At 37.7% G+C, this 21,194-nt stretch overlaps 1 protein-coding gene across 7 annotated transcripts in view; it reads left to right on the forward strand.

Moving 5' to 3' along the window:
* BBX (BBX high mobility group box domain containing) overlaps positions 1-21,194 on the forward strand; it is a 277,027-nt gene that overhangs the window by 67,155 nt on the left and 188,678 nt on the right. Inside the window, exon 1 of one of the 7 annotated variants that reach the window (XM_012476591.3) lies at positions 9,299-9,505. The exons of the other annotated variants lie outside the window; for them this stretch is intronic. The gene's annotated coding sequence lies outside the window, so the exon portion shown is untranslated. Of the gene's footprint in view, positions 1-9,298; positions 9,506-21,194 lie in introns of those variants that run through there. 7 annotated transcript variants of the gene reach the window in all.

Genomic DNA, 21,194 nt, shown 5'->3' on the forward strand with positions numbered 1-21,194 from the left:
TTGGAGCTTATTTACTCGTAATTTACTCCATTTTCAACAGCTGCAGCTGTGGGCCTGTGCCCAGCACTTGGTTTGGACACAGATAGTAGGAATTAAGCTGCTTTGGAGTATGGAGTCGGGGGTTCCACTCAACAGTGGCAGCACATGTTGCAGGTAGTTCCAATGGAAGTCAGCTTGCCTGCCCCAGTATTGCCAGAAACTTAGTTACTGACCTGTCATGACCTTGCTTCCCTAACACAACTGGAAATGACTCCAGCTTCCAGGCATTACCCACCCTTGCGATTTGGCCAATTTCCTAAAGGTTAATGCCATTCTGGATAGAATTTTTTTCCCCCAGTCCTAAGTACAGAGTAATAGATTGCGTATAGAAACACATCATTCCTTTTCAAGGTTAATAGCTCTTATTGGTGATTTCAGTTCTAAAGGAAACCTTTTTAAGGAATTTTTTTTTAAACTGTAACTCCCATCTAAAGAAAAAAGCAAACTTAGATAGTTTTCCAATAAGCTCCTTAACATTCTTCATTTTTCTAGGAAAGTGAAGAAAGTTATACAACTTACCAAAGAGTAAAATGGGTCAAAACCATGGTTGAATCAGGGGAGCAGTGTAAGTTCAATAATGGAAGCTTATAAAGACTTGGCTTAAGATCTAAAAACAGTCAGTAAACTGCTAAAAGGAGGTAGAAAGGAAAGGGGGAGATATTTTATGTTGTATTATTTTATTTTTTTTGAGACACGTCTCACTCTGTGACACAGGCTGGAGTACAGTAACGCCATTAGGACTCACTGCAGCCTTGACCTCCCTGGCTCAAGTGATTCTCCCACCTCACCCTTCCGAATACCTGGGACCACAGGCATAGGCAACTACACCTAGCTAATTTTTGTATTTTTTGTACAGATGGAGTCTTGCTTTGTTGCCCAGGCAGGTCTTGAACTCCTGGGCTTAAGCAGTCTTCCCACCTTGGCCTCCCAAGTGCTGGTATTATAGGCATGAGCTGCCTGGCCAGTGAATGTTACATTTGTTAAACACTTTTAAAAGGAGGGTCCAAACCCCACACTGAAATGTTTTCTTGAGGCAGAGTATTATAGGTGATTGAAATGTTTTTACTACAATTTCATGGAAGTAAAGTGAAGATATTTGAAAGTCTGTGGAGAAGAGATTCTGAAACTTGCCAGTGTCTTTATGCTGGTTAGACTTTGTAATCATTATGGTGCAAAAAATATTATTTTTGAATACTTTCGGCGTTGTATATATAAGTTAATTTGTAGTTGGCTATGACTGTGGCTTTATATTAGAGATTAACCCCATCAAGAAGTTAATAGTCTCCCAGTTTAGTATGACTTTCATATTCAAGAAAACTTGTAAGTTTGTCTGTTCGCAAAATGTAATACTTACTGTTCCTAAATTTTTCTTACTGTTTTGGGTTAAAAATGGTGTATTAAACAGCCGGGTGTAGTGGTCTGCACCTGTGGTTCCAGCTACTCAGGTGGGAGGGTTGACACTTGACCCTGGGGTGTGAAGGTTGCAGTGAGCTGAGATTGTACCAGTGCACTACAGTCTAGGAAATAGAGCAAAACCCTGTCTTACCTAGAGGAAAGTATTTTTTTTGTTTTGTTTTTTAGAGATGGGGTGGTCTGGCTGGTCTCAAACTCCTGACCTCAGGTAATCCTCCTGCCTTGGCCTCCCAAAGTGCTGGGATTATAGGCATGAGCCATCACGCCTGGCCCGAAAAAGAAGTCATTAAAAAAAATTTTAAATAAAAATTAAAAAATAAAATAAATAACTAAAGGTGTATTAAGATGACTGTATATTCTTTGTGAGATTCCTGATTTAAAAAATCTTATAAAGCTGATTTTTAATATAGCAGCCGTAGTATTGAACAGAATGCTCAATATTAAATGTCTATTGGAGTTCAGTAATACAAGGAAATTTTATGGAAATATGAAACATTTAAAAATAGATCTTTACATAGAACCTAAAGTTTAAATGTGTAAAGTGTACTTATTTATTGATATTGCTGTGTTTACCATTATATATGAGCTCAGGTTTTATTGATAAAAGGGGCATGTGGAATTTTTAGAAATGCCGAGGTAACTTTTTCAGATAAGTATGTTTAGATTCATCAAAATAGTAATTGAATTTGGGAAGTTTCAAGAATATTATAGTAAGTTATCATTGTTCCTGAGCCTCCCACCTCTGCACACATCTTAAGGGCCAAGAATTTCTGTTAAGTTGTACAGCTTATCTTATGGGAGAGTGTTTTTTTAAGATCAAGGTCAAATGCTTGTTTAGCTCTGTTTTTCAAGGACCCTATACAGAATAAAGAAGTATGATTTTTTTTAAGGTTTAAAAAATTGTCTCTGAGTTTATATAATTTTAACATTACACTTATAAAAAGCTAATTATCTGATCTTAAAGCCTTACTGGTGTTTTGCTAAATCTCTTAACACCCTCATTGGGAGTTCAAGGATTGTCTACATTTGGCCTGTGGCAGTTCTAATAGCAGCAGTCAATTAATCAACCAATATAAAAGTGTTTATCTGACACTGACCTTGTGCTAGGCACTTTGCTAGATATTATGGGATAAACAAAGCCCTTTGAGCTAGTTAATAAATTTTAAGTGATCATGACCCTAAGGCCTATCTTTTGTTTGAAAACTGAATACTGGCTATTTGTTCACCAAAATGGATACTGAAACATCAACCCAAGGGAGGCTTCCTTTTTATTTTCCCAGCCAAGTGCCATGCCACAGTAATCACTAATCCACTAAATCCTAATCATTTTGGTGATCTACGATTATTACTGTCTAAGGAGATAGGCTTCTAGAGTAAGTTCAGTGGCAATGGAAACCTTGAAGAATTCAGAAAACAGACTTGAAAACTTTCAAATAATCTTTCTTCCAACATTTTTTGAGTGCAGCACAGCATGCTAGGTGCCAAGGTTGTAAAGATGAACAAGACATAGGTCTTCTATGGGATCATAGAGGGTAATGGGGAAACCAGATCTATAGTCACAGATGGGATACATCGGCTCTCTAAGTGGCATATGCAGAGTGTTTGGGAGTATATAGGATGCAACCTAATTCTGCCCAAGGGAAATGGGCAAACTGTGATTTCCCTCAGTCCCTGTAAGTGGGGAAATAAAAAACAACAACAAAAAACAGGGTTTAGTTTTAGACAGAAGCTGTAGAGGAAAATAATGTGGATTAAAAGCCTAAAACACAGTTATTCAGAGGAACCCAGAAATAACATTGCATGCACATATGATTTAAGATTTGCCAAAGAAATAGAATTGCAGTTCAGTAATTGAGAGGGAGGTTTTGCTGGGCTCTGATATTTTCAGAGGCAAATGCTTTTCATTGTGCCTATATCAGGTCATCAATGAAGGGTGATTAAAATGGACACATTTTTCTCTCAGTGTCAGATAGCAGTTATTTAGTAGACAAGGATTAGAACTCAAGTTATATCACAGGCCAGGTATTTGCTATTTTTCTTTTTAGTATTCTTTTAGGCATCTGATAAATTTTTTTATACATAAGTTCGTCTTTGTTGGGCTGTTTCACTTTCTCCCCCCTTTCTAGTAGCTGATATTTTTTCATGTTCACAGTTGCAGGCCTCCATTTAGTTTGTCCATACTGCTGCACATTATTCTCTTCCAGGGACCAGCTTCCTTGGTGACTTCTTCCCTGAAGCCCTTACTCCTGTCAGTCTCACTTAGTCAAGTTCTCATCTCTTTATGTCTCATCACCACTGGGGTGCTTCATGGACCTAGCCCCTAGCCTAACTATAGACAAGGTTGGTGATGGCAGCAGAGATGACGATGATGGTGGTGGTGGGAATAAAGGCAGTGCTATAATTACATCATTTCCAGAGAGGCTGTATTTCTGCCTACGAGCCCTAGAGTCAGGCTGCTTAGCTTCAATGCCAGCTCTTTCATTTCTTATTTCTGTGACCCTAGGCAAATTGCCTTACCCCTCCTGGGTAAGGTCTTTCCTCATCAGTGAAACAGGAATGAAAATAATAGTATTTACCACATCATAGGATTGTTGGGAGATTTAAATGAATTAAGACATGTCATATAATTTAAAAAACATTATTTTCTTATTTTTAAATTTTTGCCACTACCCCTTGCCTGAGGAAAAAGACACATTATTTGGTAATCTCAAATTGATAATTGGCATGTGCTAAGGATACTATCGTTTTTCATCCCTTAAAGATGCTGTTATTACCTTTTACAGGTGAGGAAATTGAGGCTTAGAAAAGTTAAATAACTTGCTCACAGTTACATCATCTGGATTCAAACTCACATCTGTGTGACTCCAGAATGTCTGCTCTTGAAAACATGATGCCCCACGGGAATCACAGAACAGATCAGGAATGCTGCTGCCATTCAATGTGGCAGAGTCTGTGTTTATCCTAACAGAGCTGCTTCAGTGGGGCAAGCATGTTTACTAGAGAACTAGGCAGGACCATCCATCTGGAGGCTTGAGTTCTAGTTTTGGCTTTCATCTGCTGCCTTTGTGATCTTGAGCAAGTCACTTGAATACATACAGGGTTCAGATTCATATCAGTAACCTGGGAATAATAGAGTTTCATAGAGGATGAAGTGAGAATATAATAATAGTAACTTTATAATAATTTATGGAAGAGAATAAGGGGCCTAGCTTACCATATAGGCATTTTAAAAAACAGAATACCTCCCTCTGATGTTATTTGAATTTTATTTGCTACTTCTTGAAAGTGAAAGTTTTATTTCATGCTTCTGGGATTGAACCTGAGGTTTCAGATAGGGTGAACCAAGAACTTGGAAACTGAAGCTTTGGACTATCAAACACATTAATAAGCAAACTGAATTTAGTGCACAAATAACTAATAAAAGTATAATAACACGGACTTGTGTGAGTGGTTTGAAGGGGGATGGATGTGACACTAAAATGAATGAGGATCGGCTGGATGCGGTGGCTCACGCCTGTAATCCCAGCATTTTGGGAAGCTGAGGTGGACAGATAATGAGGTCAAGAGTTCCAGACCATCCTGGCCAACATGGTGAAACCCTGTCTCTACTAAAAATACAAAAATTAGCTGAGCGTGGTGGCATGTGCCTGTAGTCCAAGCTGTTCAGGAGGCTAAGGCAGGAGAAATGGTTGAACCTGGGAGGTGGAGGTTGCAGAGAGCTGAGATTGCACCAGTGTACTCCAGCCTGGCGGCAGAGCAAGACTCCATCTCAAAAAAAAAAAAAAGTGAGAATCATAGATTAAAAATATATTAGACCTCTCCTTTCTGTGACTCTTGTGTTATGTCAGAACAGACAGGTTTTGTATGGAACACGTATAGTTAAATTGTCCTATATCTTACTCAGCAATTACTATCAGTGATCCAGAATGCATATGACCTCTAAAAATAATGTAAAGCTTACTTTTGAACAACACATGGGTTAACATACACAGTCAAAAATCTGTGTATAACTTTTGACTCTGCCAAAACTTAAATGGCCTACTGTTGACAGGAAGCCTTACCAGCAACATAAATAGTTGGTTAACATATAACTAGACTAGTATCTACATATGTTTTATGCCTCATAACATACCTAATTTGTCTTAATTTTTTTGATATTTCTAGGTTTTGCAGTTTGTCTTTGAGTTTTCCCAAATAGTCATAAATCTCCAAATAGTTTTCCAGTATATGTTTTTTAAAAGAATCTGTGTACAAGTGGCATCACATAGTTTAGACCTACGTTGTTTAAGGGTCAACTATATTTTATAGACACACTCATCTCTTACTTAACCTATTTTTATTAGAATTAAACAGATCTAATTAACTTTATGGCTGATTTCCATGCCTACTGCAGTTAGAATGCAGGGGTTGGGGCAGGAAGTGGGGTAGGGACTTCATGTAGTCATTCAGTGTTGAGAAGTAATAGGAGCAGCCTGACCAAAATGGGTAAAAAAATTCAGAACATAGTGAGTTTTCTTGGTATGGGATCTTTAAATAAAAAGTGTATTTGCATCTGTGCCCTCATGTCAGTTGTGTGAGATAATTTAAGAAAGTAATGGTACTAACAATTTTTTATGGGGGAGAAAGTTGGGACCCAGAGAGCTTCAGTGCCTCTCTCAGGGGCTGGCAGCTTATGTGAGATAGGCTAAGCCAGGAATTGAACTCAGCTCATGAGATTCCACACCTTGCAATTTCCGGGCAGAGATGTAGAGAACAAGGCCAGAGGAGCCTCTTGGGTCTTGGGGGCATTATGTTTGAGTGCTCAGTGGGATTAATGTTACTGGTAATTGCCTGGGAAACACTAATAAAGGTTAAATCATGTTGATGTGGTCCATTTAAGAAGATGGGAAAGAGTTCCCCATTTTGGCAACATTTTCATCTAGAATAATTTAAAATTAGAAAACAAAACTGTTTGGTGTTTAATGAATATAACCACAAATATCTGGAACACTTTGTTGATCAAAGTGGCTCATTTCCTGAGGGTCTAAATTGCTGTTTTCTTTGGTTTATTTGTTAGTTTTTTCACTCTGTAGTGACACTTGAAAAGTGTTTTGTGTTTTGGAATAAAGGAAGAGTAAACCAGCATAGTGCCTTTAAACTTTTTTCCTCCAGTATAAGAATTTTGAAAACTATGGATTTCTTTATTGACATTTGAAATTTTTCATTGTAAGTCTTAAATCATTTGCTAATAGTATATTTGCCATTTTATTGTATATATTGGCATTTCTTAATAAAATTGCTATATTGTTAAATATATTTGTCTTAAACAAAACCTATAACTTTATGATACTTTCCGATATCCATTTATGAGCTACTCTTTGTCTGAAATTTTTGTGTTAATTTGACTTCTTAAACCTTTTACCGTATTTTATCTTTATGCATTGTTATGTTTAAAATCTATTATTGATTACCCTATCATATTTCCAGATAAAAAAGTTACTCTTCTGTGACCATATGGCTCCCGTGATTTTTTAAAAAGGTATTATTAGAGTGATGATTAGAACACAGTAGGTCAAAATACACATGTAAATTGCAAATCTTTGAAAAACATTACAGATAAAAATACAGTTTTACCAGAAATGTATCTCTCTGTGCATCATTGGTGTTTTTCTTCTACTTAGTTCATAATTAGTAGATGAATATTATTGGGGAAAGAGTTCAGCATATTTTTCATTCTTTTTTAATATATACACTGAAATTTTGTTTACATAAGTAAGTTGAAGAGAACGAGAGTATTTATACAGCAGTGTTACTCATTTCTTTGAACAGTGATTTATCATTTAAAATTATTTTTAATGATTTATCAGCTGACAACTCAGTTAGGTCCTTCTCCAGTTTTATTCTAAACAAAGAATTGGCAAAGCCACCTGAGTTGCAAAAGAAGCGTGATTAATTAGGGCCATTCACTTTTTCACCAACAGTATTTCTTTTTTTTTTTTTTTTTATTGCATTTTAGGTTTTGGGGTACATGTGAATAACATGCAAGGTTGTTGCACAGGTGCACACGTGGCAGTATGATTTGCTGCCTCCCTCCCCTTCACCTATATCTGGCATTTCTCCCCATGCTATCCCTCCCCAACTCCCCACCCCCCCCACTATCCCCCCTCCCCCCCAACAGACCCCCGTGTATAGTGCTCCCCTCCCTGTGTCCATGTGTTCTCCTTGTTCAACACCCGCCTATGAGTGAGAACATGTGGTGTTTGATTTTGTGTTCTTGTGTCAGTTTGCTGAGAATGATGTTTTCCAGGTTCATCCATGTCCCTACGAAGGATGTGAACTCCTCCTTTTTAATGGCTGCATAATATTCCATGTTCACCAACAGTATTTCTAACTGTCCCCTTGTATCCTGCCCAGAGGTGTTTTTTTGTTGTTTTTGTTTTTCGTTTGGTGTTTTTTTTTTTTGTTTTTTTTTTTTTTTTTTGGTCTCCTACCCCAAGCAATGCTCCAGAGTGACAGACTGATGATGGGTCAGTTTAAGTAGAGCCTACTTGGAAAAGTTGATATGGAAATTGATTTACTACCTGTGTGCCTGCAAACCCTTTGGAAAACCACGTACTCCCAGAAGTTTGCTTATCCAGTTTGGAGACTTGTGTGCTAGTCATTGGTGTATTTTGGCGTCTTAATTTTTAAATAAGAATTTATAGGGTGTGTGCGTGTACGTGTCCCTTAAACTTAGAACACTGCTGACCAAGGTAAACTGTTTGTGCTGTCTAGGGTAATGTCTTAGGTCTTAGGTCTTGATTGCTTCTGTGCATCTGTTTATAAATTGTCTTTTCCTGAGTGTGAGTCTTTGCGATCCTAATTCTCTGTAAGTTTTCCAGATCAGGATTAACACCTGAACTGCTTGTAACTTATCCCCCTTTATATCTTGTGCTAGTCTTACATTGACTAGTACTTTGGCAAAGCATATCTAAAATAGCTTAATATAGGGAACTACTTGCAATTTTGAGTAAACAACAAACAATTGGCCACAGTAAGATTACTTTCTGCCTCCCGACTATTTTGGGTGTCAGCTTATAAAATTACAATAGTACAAGAGACCACAGATGTAATTTATATTAACTCTTTAGTTTTACAGAAAATGAAACTAGAGAGGTTAGGCCAATTGTCTGAAGTCACATAGGTGGTAGGAAAGAAGTATAACCTATGTCCCTTAACTCCCAGTATTACAACCTTTGCTACATCACACCTGGTGCCTTTTGCTAAATTGCATTCCTCACCTCAATCCTATTTAATACTATTTCTCCTGAGGACTGATTAGCTTTTGGTGATTCAGCATTATTTTTTAAATAGAAAGGCATTCACTTTCTCATTGAACACTTTCTTAAAACAAAAATACTCCTTACCCCCTGGCAGATTATTTTTGCCCCACAATAGGATGCGGCTAGGTAAGCCTGGGCCCCCTGGCCCTAGCCCTGGGGGAGGAAGGGGATATTAAAAGGTCAGAGTAGAGGTGGATTGGCAGAGCGGGGGCTGGTGGGAGTGGGAAGCTTACATCATTTCCCTGCAACTGGGCTCTGGCAGGGCTGTAAGGCCTTACTTTCCCCTGTGTAACAGTTTACCAGATTGACAGAGATTCATGAAAGAAAGGAAAGGTATGGCAGGATGGATGCCCACCCTGTTTATAAATCTGTGCTCTTAGATGAAACTGTCAATAAGTAACTAGAAGCAGCCAGGACTGTCTGTGCTTCGCTCTCTCCCCCAGCTCAGTTCCTTTCTGCTCCGCCCCATCCCTGCTCTCTGCTGCTCAGATCAGCTTCCTGCTTCTCATGAAAGCTGTTCCCCTATAAAGCTGGTCTGCTTTCACTGAAAGAATTATATTCATAAGTCTGAGGCTGGTTTTGTGGAAGTATTGTTGGTTTGGTTTCTTTGGGAGATGGAGGAGGAGGAAAGAATTTAAAAAAAAGAAAGGGGCAGGCTGAAAGAGCAAAATCATCCTGAATTTTGTTGTCACATCGTGCCGGTGTTATAACCAGCTCTGTAGACTGCCGCACTGAAAACATTCCTGTGAGAGGTATGTGCTTGAAAAATGGAAAGGTGACTGTTGGCTGTGGAGCAAACTGCCCGTCCAGCAGCTGCTCAGATGGCTGTGAGGTCGTAATTCTGTCTAGTGTTTTGATATGGAAAGGACAATCCTTACTTGAAACGTAGTACAGTTAACCAGCTTAATGGTAAAAAAGGTTAAATATGTGCTTCGTCCCCACATCAGGACTCCTGAAATGCTCATTCGGGCTGAAAACGTCTAGTCAAATCCACGGTGTTATTCCAGGCTCTTCTGGTGGCAGTTGTCTGTAAACAAGATGATGATTTTTAATACGTCTCTCATTATTTATGAACCACATGACAAAGATTAATGAGAGAGACTCCAAGTAGCCTCGAAGAAGCTTCAGATTCGTTAGGAGCTTTTTGCACTGACAGATGGCAAAAGTAAAAGGAAATGGGTGATGATTTATTGTAATCTGAAGTGAAAGTTTTTAAGTTTAGAGGATGTGTTAGTTACATCTAAGTGGAAAAATCTGGAGGGGCCGCTAAAATTTAGAAGCATAGCCTACAACCATTGATGCCTGACCTGTATTAAGGCCAGAAGCCTTTTGAATACACATGCATGTATCTTTTCAAAGGAAATTAAGAAATCTTTATAAATGCTTTTATTCAGTAGTCAGAGAAAAGTATTAAGACCAAGAATATAACCAACACATAAGGAAGCATGGAGAACTGTATATTGGTTTACTAAAAAGCCAGATTGTTCTGTTATAGAAATTAGAAAATGTTTAAAGTAGGAAAATATATAACATTTTATCGTGTGCATTAGATGAGCTACTAGTGGTAGAGACCATTCAAACTACAAAGTAGTTTCTGCTTAATTCGAATTATTTTATCATGGAAGATACTGGAGAACTTTTGAATGTTAGTATGTTTTAAATTTATTTTACAACATTTGGAAATTAAATTAAGTTAATTTACATATGAAGGTGCTGACACTGTTCTTTTCCACAAAGACAGTAGTGCTTAAATCTTTGAAACCTTTTATTCATTAATAGAATATGCCAGCTGTTATAACCAAAGCTATTATAAATTCTTGAGAGTGCACCATTTAAATTTCATTTCTTCTCAAATATTTGTAAAAAGGAGTTTATCTTCATAATCATAGAGGATAACGTTGGGCCTAACAAGTTAAAAATATTAAAAGTTCTAGAGCAGAAGGAATCTGGGAAGTAAACCTAATACAGGCCTCTTGGGAGGACTCACCTCTGCACCGCAGAGACAAGTAACTGTCCTGACTGTCCATGTGTACCTCGCTTTACTGTGCTTCACTTTATTGCACATCACAGATACTGTACTTTTTACAAATTGAAGATCTGTGGCAACCCCCCAGTCAAGCAAGGTTATCAGCACCGTTTTCCCAGCAGTATGCCCTCACTTACTGTTTCTGTGTTACATTTTGGTCATTCTCGTAGCATTTCAAACATGTTCATTATTATCATATCTGCTATGGTGATCTGTGATATCTTTGTTGTTAGTATTGTAATTGTTTCGGGGCACCTGGAACTACACCCATATAAGACTGCAAACTTAATTGGTAAAAGTTGTATGTGTTCTGATTGCTCCATCACTGGCCGTTCTCATCTTTCTCCCTGTCCTCAAACACAACAATATTGAAATTAGGCCAATTAATTACCCAGTAGTGGCCTTTAAGTGTTCAAGTGAAAGGATCTCATGTTTCCCACTTTAAATGAAAAGCTAGAAATGATTAAGCGTATTGAGGAAGGCATGTCAAAAGGTGAGACAGGCGGAAAGGTAGGGCTCTTACACTAGCAGCTAGCCAAGTTGTCAATGCAAAGGAAAAGTTCTTGAAGAAAATTAAAAATGCTACTCCAGGGAACACACAATGATAAGAAAGGAAAACAGCCTTACTGTTGATATGGAGAAAATTTGGTCTGGTTAGATCAAACCAACCACAACACTCCCTTAAGCCAAAGACTCATCCCGAGGAAGGCCCTAACTTTCTTCGATTATCTGAAGGCTGAGAGAGATGAGGAAGCTGCAGATGAAAAGTCTGACACTAACAGAGGTTGGTTCATGAGATTTAAGGAAAGAAGCTGTCTCTATAACATAAAAGTGCAAGGGGAAGCAGCAAGTGCTGATGGAGAACCTACAGCACGTTATCCAGAAGATCTAGCTAAGACTGTTGATGAGGGTGGCTACACTAAACAACATATTTTCAATGTGGACAAAATAGCTTTCAATTGGAGGAAGGTGCTATCTAGGATTTTCATAGCTACAGAGATGTCAGTGCTTAGCTTCAAAGCTTCAAAGGACAGGTTGACTCTCTTTAGGTGCTAATGCAGCTGGTGACTTTATAAGATAAAGCCATTGCTCATTTACCATTCCAAAGATACCAGGACCCTTAAGGATTCTGCTATATCTATTCTGACTGTGCTCTATCAGTGCCACAACAAAGCCTAGATGGCAGCACATCTGTTTACAGCAGGGTTTACTGAATATTTTAAGCTCACTGTTGAGACCTGCTGCTCAGAAAAAAATGATTCCTATCAAAATGTTACTGCTCATTGACTATGTACCTGGTCACACAAGAGCTCTGATGGAGGTGTACAAGGAGATTAATGTTTTCATGCCTACTAACACAGCATTTATTCTGTAGCCCATGGATCATGGAGTAATTTTGACTTTGACGTCTTATTGTTTAAGAAATACATTTCATAAGGCTACAGCTGCCGTAAATAGTGATTATAGTGATTGCTCTGATGGATCTGGGTATAGTCATTGAAAACCTTTTGGAAAGATTCACCATTCTAGATACTATTAAGAATATTGGCGATTTGGCCAGACATGATGGCTCACACCTATAAGTTCAGCACTTGGGGAAACCAAGGCAGGAGAATCACTTGAGCCCAGGAGTTTGAGATCAGCCTGGGCAACATAGTGAGACCTTGTCTCAAAAAATATATATTGGTGATTTATTGGGAGGAGGTGAAAATACCAACATTAACAGAAATTTGGAAGAATTTGATTCTACCCCTCATGCATGACATTGAGGGATTCAAGGTATCAGTGGAAAGGGTAACTTTAGAAGTGGTAGAAATAGCGGGAAAACTGAAATTAGAAGTGGAGCCTGAAGAAACGACTGAACTGCTGTAATTGTGCAATGAAAACTTGAACAGATGAGGAGGAGTTGCTTCTTGTGAATGAACAAAGAAACTGGTTTTTGAGATGGAATCTATTCCTAGTAAAGATGCTGTGAACATTGTTGAAATGACAACCAAAGATTTAGACCATTATGTAATCTTAGTTGAGAAAGCAGTGGTGGGATTTGAGAGGATTGATTCCAGTTCTGAAAGAAGTGGGTAAAATGCTATGAAACCACATCTCCTGGTACATATCCATCTTTTGTGAAAGGAAGAGTCAATCAGTGCATCAAACTTTCTTGTCATCTTATTTTAAGAAATTGCCACAGCCACCTTGACCTTTGGCAACCATCCCTTGATCTGTCAGTAGCCATCAACTTGGAGGCAAGACCCTTTAGCAGCAAAGAGTATGACTCACTGAAGGCTCAGATGATCACTACCATTAAAAAAAAATAAGATATTTAAAAATTTAGTCTGTACCTCATTGTTTTTAGAAATAATGTTATTTGCATACTTAATATAGTGCAGTATAATGTAAACATAATTTTTATATGCACTGGGACACAAAAAGTTGGTGTGACTTGCTTTATTGTTATTCACTTTATTGTGGTGTTCTGGGACTGAACCGTTAGTATCTCCAAGGATTGCCTGTCTTTACCTTGGTCATTCTCAAGTGTAGCTGCATATTAGAACCCCCAGGGAAGTTTTAAATTCCCAGCATTGCCCAGGCCCTTCCCCAGAGATTTTAATTTAATTGGTTGGAGGCGGGGCCTGGATATTGATAGTTTTAAAACCATTCCCAGGTGTTTCTAATGTGTAGTCAGACTTGACAGTTGCATTGCCTGAACATTCCTGGTGCTATAGCAGCCTGTTCCGTTTTGGGTACTGTTTGTATCTGCTTTGGTATGTGTCCTGTTAGGTCGGAATCAGATATTTAATATCATCTCTCCTCCAAGACCTAGCTTTTCCAGCCTAAATAGTCCTAGTTCCTGCAGTCTTCAGGACTTGTTTTCTATGTTCTTCACTATTCTGGTCACTCCCCTTCCTGGAATTGCTCTCATTTGTCAGTATCATTCTTAAATAGGGTACTTTTGAGACTGAGCTATCATTCTAGATGTCTGGGGCCCAGCAGAGGATGCAGAGAATACAGTAAAGCTGTAACTCTATGGTTCTGTACATGACACTTCTGTTATTGATAGCTAAGATTACAGTAGTTTTTTTGGCAGTCATGTCACACTGTTGACTCATGGGGAGCTCAAAGTCGGCTCAAGCCCTTAGTTCTTTCTCAAGTACATAAACTACTTAAATCAGGTCTCTCCTTCCCCATGCTTACAGGGCTTCCCCCTCTCCCCCTACTTTATTGCCAGGATTTACATTTTTCCTTTTGAAACGTAAGAGGAAAACCCAGTGGATCAGTTATTCCACACAGGGAGATAATACATCCAAACTGAATGCCAGAAATTTATTACATATATATAGCAGCAATTTTAAGGAATGATCTAGTTCATTCATTTGGATCCACAGTTAAAGATATTCTTAATTCAGTTCATCTTTCCAGTATGCCTTTTGATTTATTACTTAAAACTCACTGTTCAGAGTTAAGAATTTACTTGACTGCATAGCTTGTTTTAATGTTTGTATTCAGTACTTGGTGAGATGCCTTTTCACAATTAAAATACATTATAACCATTGCATTCTCCTGAACTATTGGCATAACATCTTTATTTTAAAAGGAAATGTGTTATATCTGTCCTAACATTCTTGATTAACAACAGAAGGGACTATTTTGCAGATTAGCAGGTGATTTGTGTACAGTTCACTACTGTCAAAGCTAGAACCCAAATCTAACTCTGCTGGTCCCCAGTTTAGTATTCTTTGTATCAAACCACAATGGCTGATGTAATTAGTCATTAAGGATAAGGCTTCAAAGAAACCCAAAAGGAAACAAATGCCTCCATGGTTTCTTCACTTTCTTTGGGGGGGCGGTATTTAATATTTAACCCCACAGCATTTTAACATATAGCTCAGTCATGAGTTATTTACTCAGTGTTCTGCCCAAAGCAATAATAAGAGGAGTAAAATAGTTGGTCAACATTCCTAAGTTTACTGCAGAGAATAGTTTTCTTAGGAATTTGGTCATCCAAATTTTTACTTTCCTTGGAGCGGTAGATATCCTTTCTTTCTCCTACCACACTCTTACCACCCAAACACACACAGATGGTACTCTACCATCAGGTAGAGTAGTATCACTTTGCTCTTAATAAATCACAGCATGAGAACTTTTGTATATAAAGAGAGAGGCATGTTCCATTTTGCAGATGAAGAAATGGAAGCACAGGAAGTGAAGGCTTGGGTACTTAGTACATAAACATACTAGTACATAAGACATGCTTAGTAATTACCTGAATACTGCACAGCTTTCTTCAGTACTGTTTTCTTCTTCACACAGAAATTGGATTTTACCTTTCTTGTCCTCAAGCTTTGCTCTTGGGTACTCATTGCCTTAACTGTTGAAAATGGAACAGGTTTTTCAAGAATACCTATTACTTTTGAAAAACTCCAAGGATATAGTTTATTTTTCCTGCTGTTTGACTTATAGGAAAATAAGCTCTTTTACTCCCCTTTAAAAATTGATTTTAACGGTTGTAGTTAAAAAAAGAGGAGTTTCCAAAGAATAACCGAGGGGCAGTTTGTAGACATATCTAACCCAAATGTTCACATCTTTGTTTGGGTCCTGTGAGAACTGATGTTCACAACAAGGCTTATCCTAATACATGATAAGACCCGTGGTCAGCAGTGGAAGATTTAATTATGTTCACTGTATTGTACTTACTAAAGCAAGGAAGTATACTTTAATATATTTTAAAATGGTTTGCAATAGCAGATGCTTGAAGCAAAAAGGCTTCATAAGAAATTTAGTCAACCAGACTGGGCTATTCCTCTAGTCTTTTGGTTAATACAGGTTGGTTGGTTGTGTTGGAAATCGCTTCACTGTTTGGAAACCCCTGGTTTTATTTACCTGAGTCTAGCATCATATCATAGTAATACTATGTGATGCTACACTTTTGAAACATCCCTTGCTTTCTCTACCGCAGTATTTCCAAGTGTCTGTTTACTATTTTGTAGGTTAGTTTATATTACTCAATTAATATTGGTTATATTTTTACATGGCTATTTCCCTCTTTTTAAACATTTTTTATTTTGAATTTTTGTGGGTACATTGTAGATATATATATTTATAGAGTATATGGGATATTTTGATATGGGCACACAATGTATAATAATCACATCAGGGTAAATGGAGTATCCATCACCTCAAGCCTCTATCCTTTACAATTTGATTATACTCTTTTAGTTATTTCTTTTAGTTATTTTTAAATGGATGACTAAATTATTATTGACTATAGTCACCGTGTTGTGCTATCAACTACTAGATCTTATTCCTTATAGCTTTTTTTTTTGTACTTTTAACCATCCCCACTACCTCACTACCCTTCCCAGCCTCTGGCAACCATCATTCGACTCTCTATTTCCAATGGTTCAGTTGTTTTAATTTTTAGATCCCACACATTAGTGAGAACAAATGATGTTTGTCTTTCTGTGCCTGGCTTATTTCACTTAACATAGTAACCTCCAGTTTCATCCATGTTGTTGCAAATGATAAGATCTTATTCTTTTTTAAGGCTGAATAGTATTCCATTGTGCATGTGTACCATATTTTCTTTGTTCACTCATCTGTTGATGAACACCTAGGTTGCTTCTAAATTTTGGCTATTGTGAATAGTGCTGCAATAAAATGGGAGTGTAAGTATCTATTCAATATATTGCTTTGCTTTCTTTCAGATAGTATATATCTAGTTGGGGGATTGCTATATCATGTGTTAGATCTATTTTTAGTTTTCTGAGGAACCTCCAAACTGTTCTTCATAGTAGTTGTACTAAATTACATTCCCACCGGCAATGTACAAAGATTTCATTTTTTCCATATCCTTGCCAGCATTTGCTGTTGCCTGTCTTTTGGATAAAAGCCTTTTTAACTGGGGTGAGATGATGCCTCATTGTAGTTTTGATATCCATTTCTCTGATGACGAGTGATGTTGTGTACCTTTTTTATATACCTGTTGCTATTTGTATGTTTTCTTTTGAGAGATGTCTAGTCAGATCTTTTGGCCATTTTAAACTCAGATTATTTGATTTTTTTTCTTTAGAGTTGTTTGAGCTTTTTATATATTCTGGGTATAAATCCCTTGTCAGATGGATAGTTTGCAAACGTTTTCTCTCATTCTGTGAGTTGTTGCTTCACTTTGTTGATTGTTTTCTTTGTCGTGCAAGAAACTTTTTGACTTGATGTGATCCCATCTGTCCGTTTTTGCTTTGGTTGCCTGTTCTTGTGGGGTATTACTCAAGAAATCTTTGCCCATTCCAATGTCCTGGCAAGTTTCTCCAATTTTTTCCCTTTTAGTAGTTTCATAGTTTGAGGTCTTAGATTTAACTTTTTAATCCATTTATCTATTTTGATTTTATTTTTGTATATGGTGAGATATATAAGTCTAGTTTCATTCTCCTGTGGATTTAACCCTTTTATCATTATATAGTGATCTTCTGTATTTCTTCTTCTAGTTTTGGTCTTAAAAACTATTTTGTCTGATATAGGTATAGCTAATCCTGCTCCATTTCTTTGGTTTCTACTTGCATGAATTATCTTTTTTCCCCTCCCTTTATTTTCAGTCTTTATGTGTCCTTATATGTGAAGGGTGTTCCTTGTAGGGAACAGATCATTGGGTGTTTTGTTTTGTTCTTGTTTTTTAATGCATTTAGTCACTATGTCTTTTGATGGGAGAGTTTAGTTCATTTATGTCTTTTTTTTTTTTTTTTTTTTTTTTTTTTTTTTTTTTTTTTTTGAGACGGAGTTTCGCTCTTGATACCCAGGCTGGAGCGCAATGGCGCGATCTCGGCTCACCGCAATCTCCGCCTCCTGGGTTCAGGCAATTCTCCTGCCTCAGCCTCCTGAGTAGCTGGGATTACAGGCACGCGCCACCGTGCCCAGCTAATTTTTTGTATTAGTAGAGACGGGGTTTCACCATGTTGACCAGGATGGTCTCGATCTCTTGACCTCGTGATCCACCCGCCTCGGCCTCCCAAAGTGCTGGGATTACAGGCTTGAGCCACCGCGCCCGGCCTCATTTATGTCTTATGTTATTATTGATAAGTTAGTACTTAACACCTGCCAGTTGTTATTTGTTTTCTGGTTTTGTAGTCTTCTTTTCCTTTTTTCCTTCCTTTTTGTCTTCCTTTTAGTGAAGGTGATTTTCACTGCTGGTATTTTTTTAGATTTGAGGTTACCATGAGACTTGCAAATAATATCTTAGAATCTATTCTTTTAAATTGATAACAACTTAACACTGTTGCCTAAATAAACAAGCAAAAACGGGAACTATTAAAAGCTGTAAACTTTATCTCCCCACTTTTTAACATTTTATTTGTATTTATATCTTATTGTACAGTGTGTATCTTGAAAAGTTGTTGTATTTTTGATCACTTCATCTTTTCATCTTTCTACTTAAGATTGGTATCTTTACGCACCACAATTACAGTGTTATAATATTCTGTGTTTTTCCGTGTACTTACTGTCAACCATGAGTTTTGTCCCTTCAAATGATTTCTTCTTGCTAATAAATATCTTTTTCTTTCAGACTGAAGAACTTCCTTTAGCACTTCTTGTAGGACAGATTTGATGTTGAAATTCCAGCTTTAGTTTGTCTGGGAAAGTCTTTATTTCTCCTTTATGCTTGAAGGATTATTTTCACCAGATATACTGTTCTAGGGTAAACATTTTTTATCTTCAGCACTTTAATATGTCATGCCACTATCTCCTGGCCTGTAATGTTTCCACTGAAAAGTCTGCTGTCAGACATATTGGAGCTCCATTGTATGTTCTTTTCTCTTGCTGTTTTTAGGATCTTTTCTTTACTTTACCTTTGAGAGTTTGATTATTAAATGCCTTGAGGTAGTCTTCTTTGGGTTAAATCTGCTTGGTGCTATGTAACCTTCTTGTACTTGGATTTTGATGCCTTTCTCTAGGTTAGGAAGTTCTCTGTTATAAACTCATGGAATAAACTTTATATCCCTAGCTCTCTTTCTACCTCCTCTTTAAGTGCAATAACTTAGATTTTCCCCTTTGAGGCTTTCTATATCTTGTCAGCATGCTTTATTCTTTTTTTCTTTTTGTCTTCTCTGTTCCTGTATTTTCTGAGGGCTTGTCTTCATTCTCACTAATTCTTCTGCTTGATCAATTCTACTATTTTGAGACTCTGATGCATTCTTTAGTGAGTTGCATTTTTCAATTTTGGATTTCTGCTTGGTTCTTTTTAATCATTTTAACCTCTTTATTAAATTTATCTGATAGGATTCAGAATTTCTTCGAGTTTCCTCAAAACACATATTTTGAATTCACTGTCTGGAAGATCACGTAGCTCTGTCTCTCTGTGGTTGGCCCCTGGTGCCTATTTAGTTTGTTTGGTGACGTCGTGTTTTCCTGGATGGTCTTGAAGTTTGTGAATGTTCATTGGTGTTTGAGCATTGAAAAGTTGGGTATTTATTGTAGTCTCTGCAGTCTGGGTTTGTTTGTACCTGTCCTTATCGGGAAGGCTTTCCAGGTATTAGAATGGGAAGGGACATGGATGTTGTAATCTGTTTTTTGTCAGCATAGTCCTGTCTGTGTTAGGGGGCACCTCAAGTTCAGCAATGCTGTGGTTCTTGCAGATTCGTTGAGGTACTACCTTGGTGGTCTTGGATAAGATTGGAAAGAATTATCTGGGTTAGCAGGCAGAGACTCTTATTCTCTTTCCTTACTTTTCCTCATACAAATGGAATCTCTTTGTCTATGTTGAGCTGCCTACAGCTGGGGGATGGGTGACACAAGCACCCCTGTGGCCAACACCACTGGAACTGTTCTACGTCAGACCTGAAGCCAGCACAGCACTGGGTCTTGCCAAGGCCTGCTGTAACCACCACTTGTCTACTGTCTATGTTCGCTCAAGGTCCTGGGCTCCACAGTCAGCAGATGATCAAGGCAGGCAGTCTTGTATCCTTCTGTTCAGGGTGGCAAATTCCCCTAGTCCTTGGGTGGGTCCCGAGATTCTCTGGGAATCAGAGCCTGGAGTCAGAAACCTGAGAAGTATACCTGGTGCTCTAGTCTACTGCAGCCAAGTTGGCACTGAAACTACAAAACAAAGTCCTTCTCATACTTTTCTCCCTTTTCCCCAGGCAGAGGAGTCTCTCTGTGTCCACAGCCACCACCATAGGCCTACAGGGAGTCTGACTACAGTACCGTTGAGGTTCACTTAAGACCCAAGTGCTCTTTCTTCAGCTTGTGATGAATGCTGCCAAGCTTGGGTCTTACCTTTTAGGGCACTGGGATCCCCTCTGGCCCCAGGTAGGGGCCAGAAATTGATGGCTGTTTCTTGTATCTCATATCCTAAAATCCATTCCTGTTATCCTTTCGTTATTTTCATGTTTCAAAATGATGCTTTTAATCAGATGTTTTTAACAAAAAATTAAACTTGAATATATATACAACCATGATGAACCATGTATGTATGTGTGAACTATACAGAATTGTACAGTTGAAAACTGTAATATGTGACAAATAGATAAAGTATAATTACTAGTAGAATTAGGTAATTCTTGAGTGGTACTTATGAAGTATTCCTATTAATTTGAAAACAGAAGTAAGATATCAGGGAAAGAAAACCCATCACATTGGGATATAGAGATCCAGTACACATGCTTTTTGTTGTAGAATTTTAAAATGTAAAGATTTAAAACCCTAACATCATGAAATTGTTATTCAGAGATTGCTTATAGACATATCTTCTAAAGCTTCCAACAAATTATTTTGTACATGGCATATTGCAACAGTTGTTTTCCTATGTTTTTTTCCTTTTTTATTGTTTTTATTATTACTGTTAAGAGACTGGGTGGAGCTCAATAAAATTTAGAAAGAATGCTGTATAGCTGAAATTCAGGGTCAACAAGCCATGTGCATTTTTTTGTTTTTGTTTTTTTTTTAGATGGAGTCTCGCTCTGTTGCCAGGTTGGAGTGCAGTGGCACGATCTCGGCTCACTGCAACCTCCGCTTCCCAGGTTCAAGCGATTCTCCTGCCTCAGCCTCCTGAGTAGCTGGGACTACAGGCATGTGCTATCATGCACAGCTAATTTTTGTATTTTTAGTAGAGTTGGGGTTTCACCATGTTAGCCAGGATGGTCTCAATCTCTTGATGTCGTGACCCGCCCACCTCGGCCTCCCAAAGTGCTGGGATTATAGGTGTGAACCACCATGCCTGGCCCATGTGTTATTTTTTAAACAGTGGGCTTAAAAACCTCTACAAATTTTGTATATATATGAATACTTTAGCAACCAGTATTCATATAAAATAACATTTATAGTTTGACTATATATATATGTGTGTGTGTGTATATATATATATATAGTTTGACTATTAAAATTTTGTATATATATATGAATACTTTAGCAACCAGTATTCATAAGAAATA

The sequence above is a fragment of the Aotus nancymaae genome, unplaced genomic scaffold (assembly GCF_030222135.1).
Source record: "Aotus nancymaae isolate 86718 unplaced genomic scaffold, 86718_ANA_hifiasm-v0.15.2.pri h1tg000011l, whole genome shotgun sequence".
Classification (NCBI taxonomy): Eukaryota; Metazoa; Chordata; class Mammalia; order Primates; family Aotidae; genus Aotus; species Aotus nancymaae.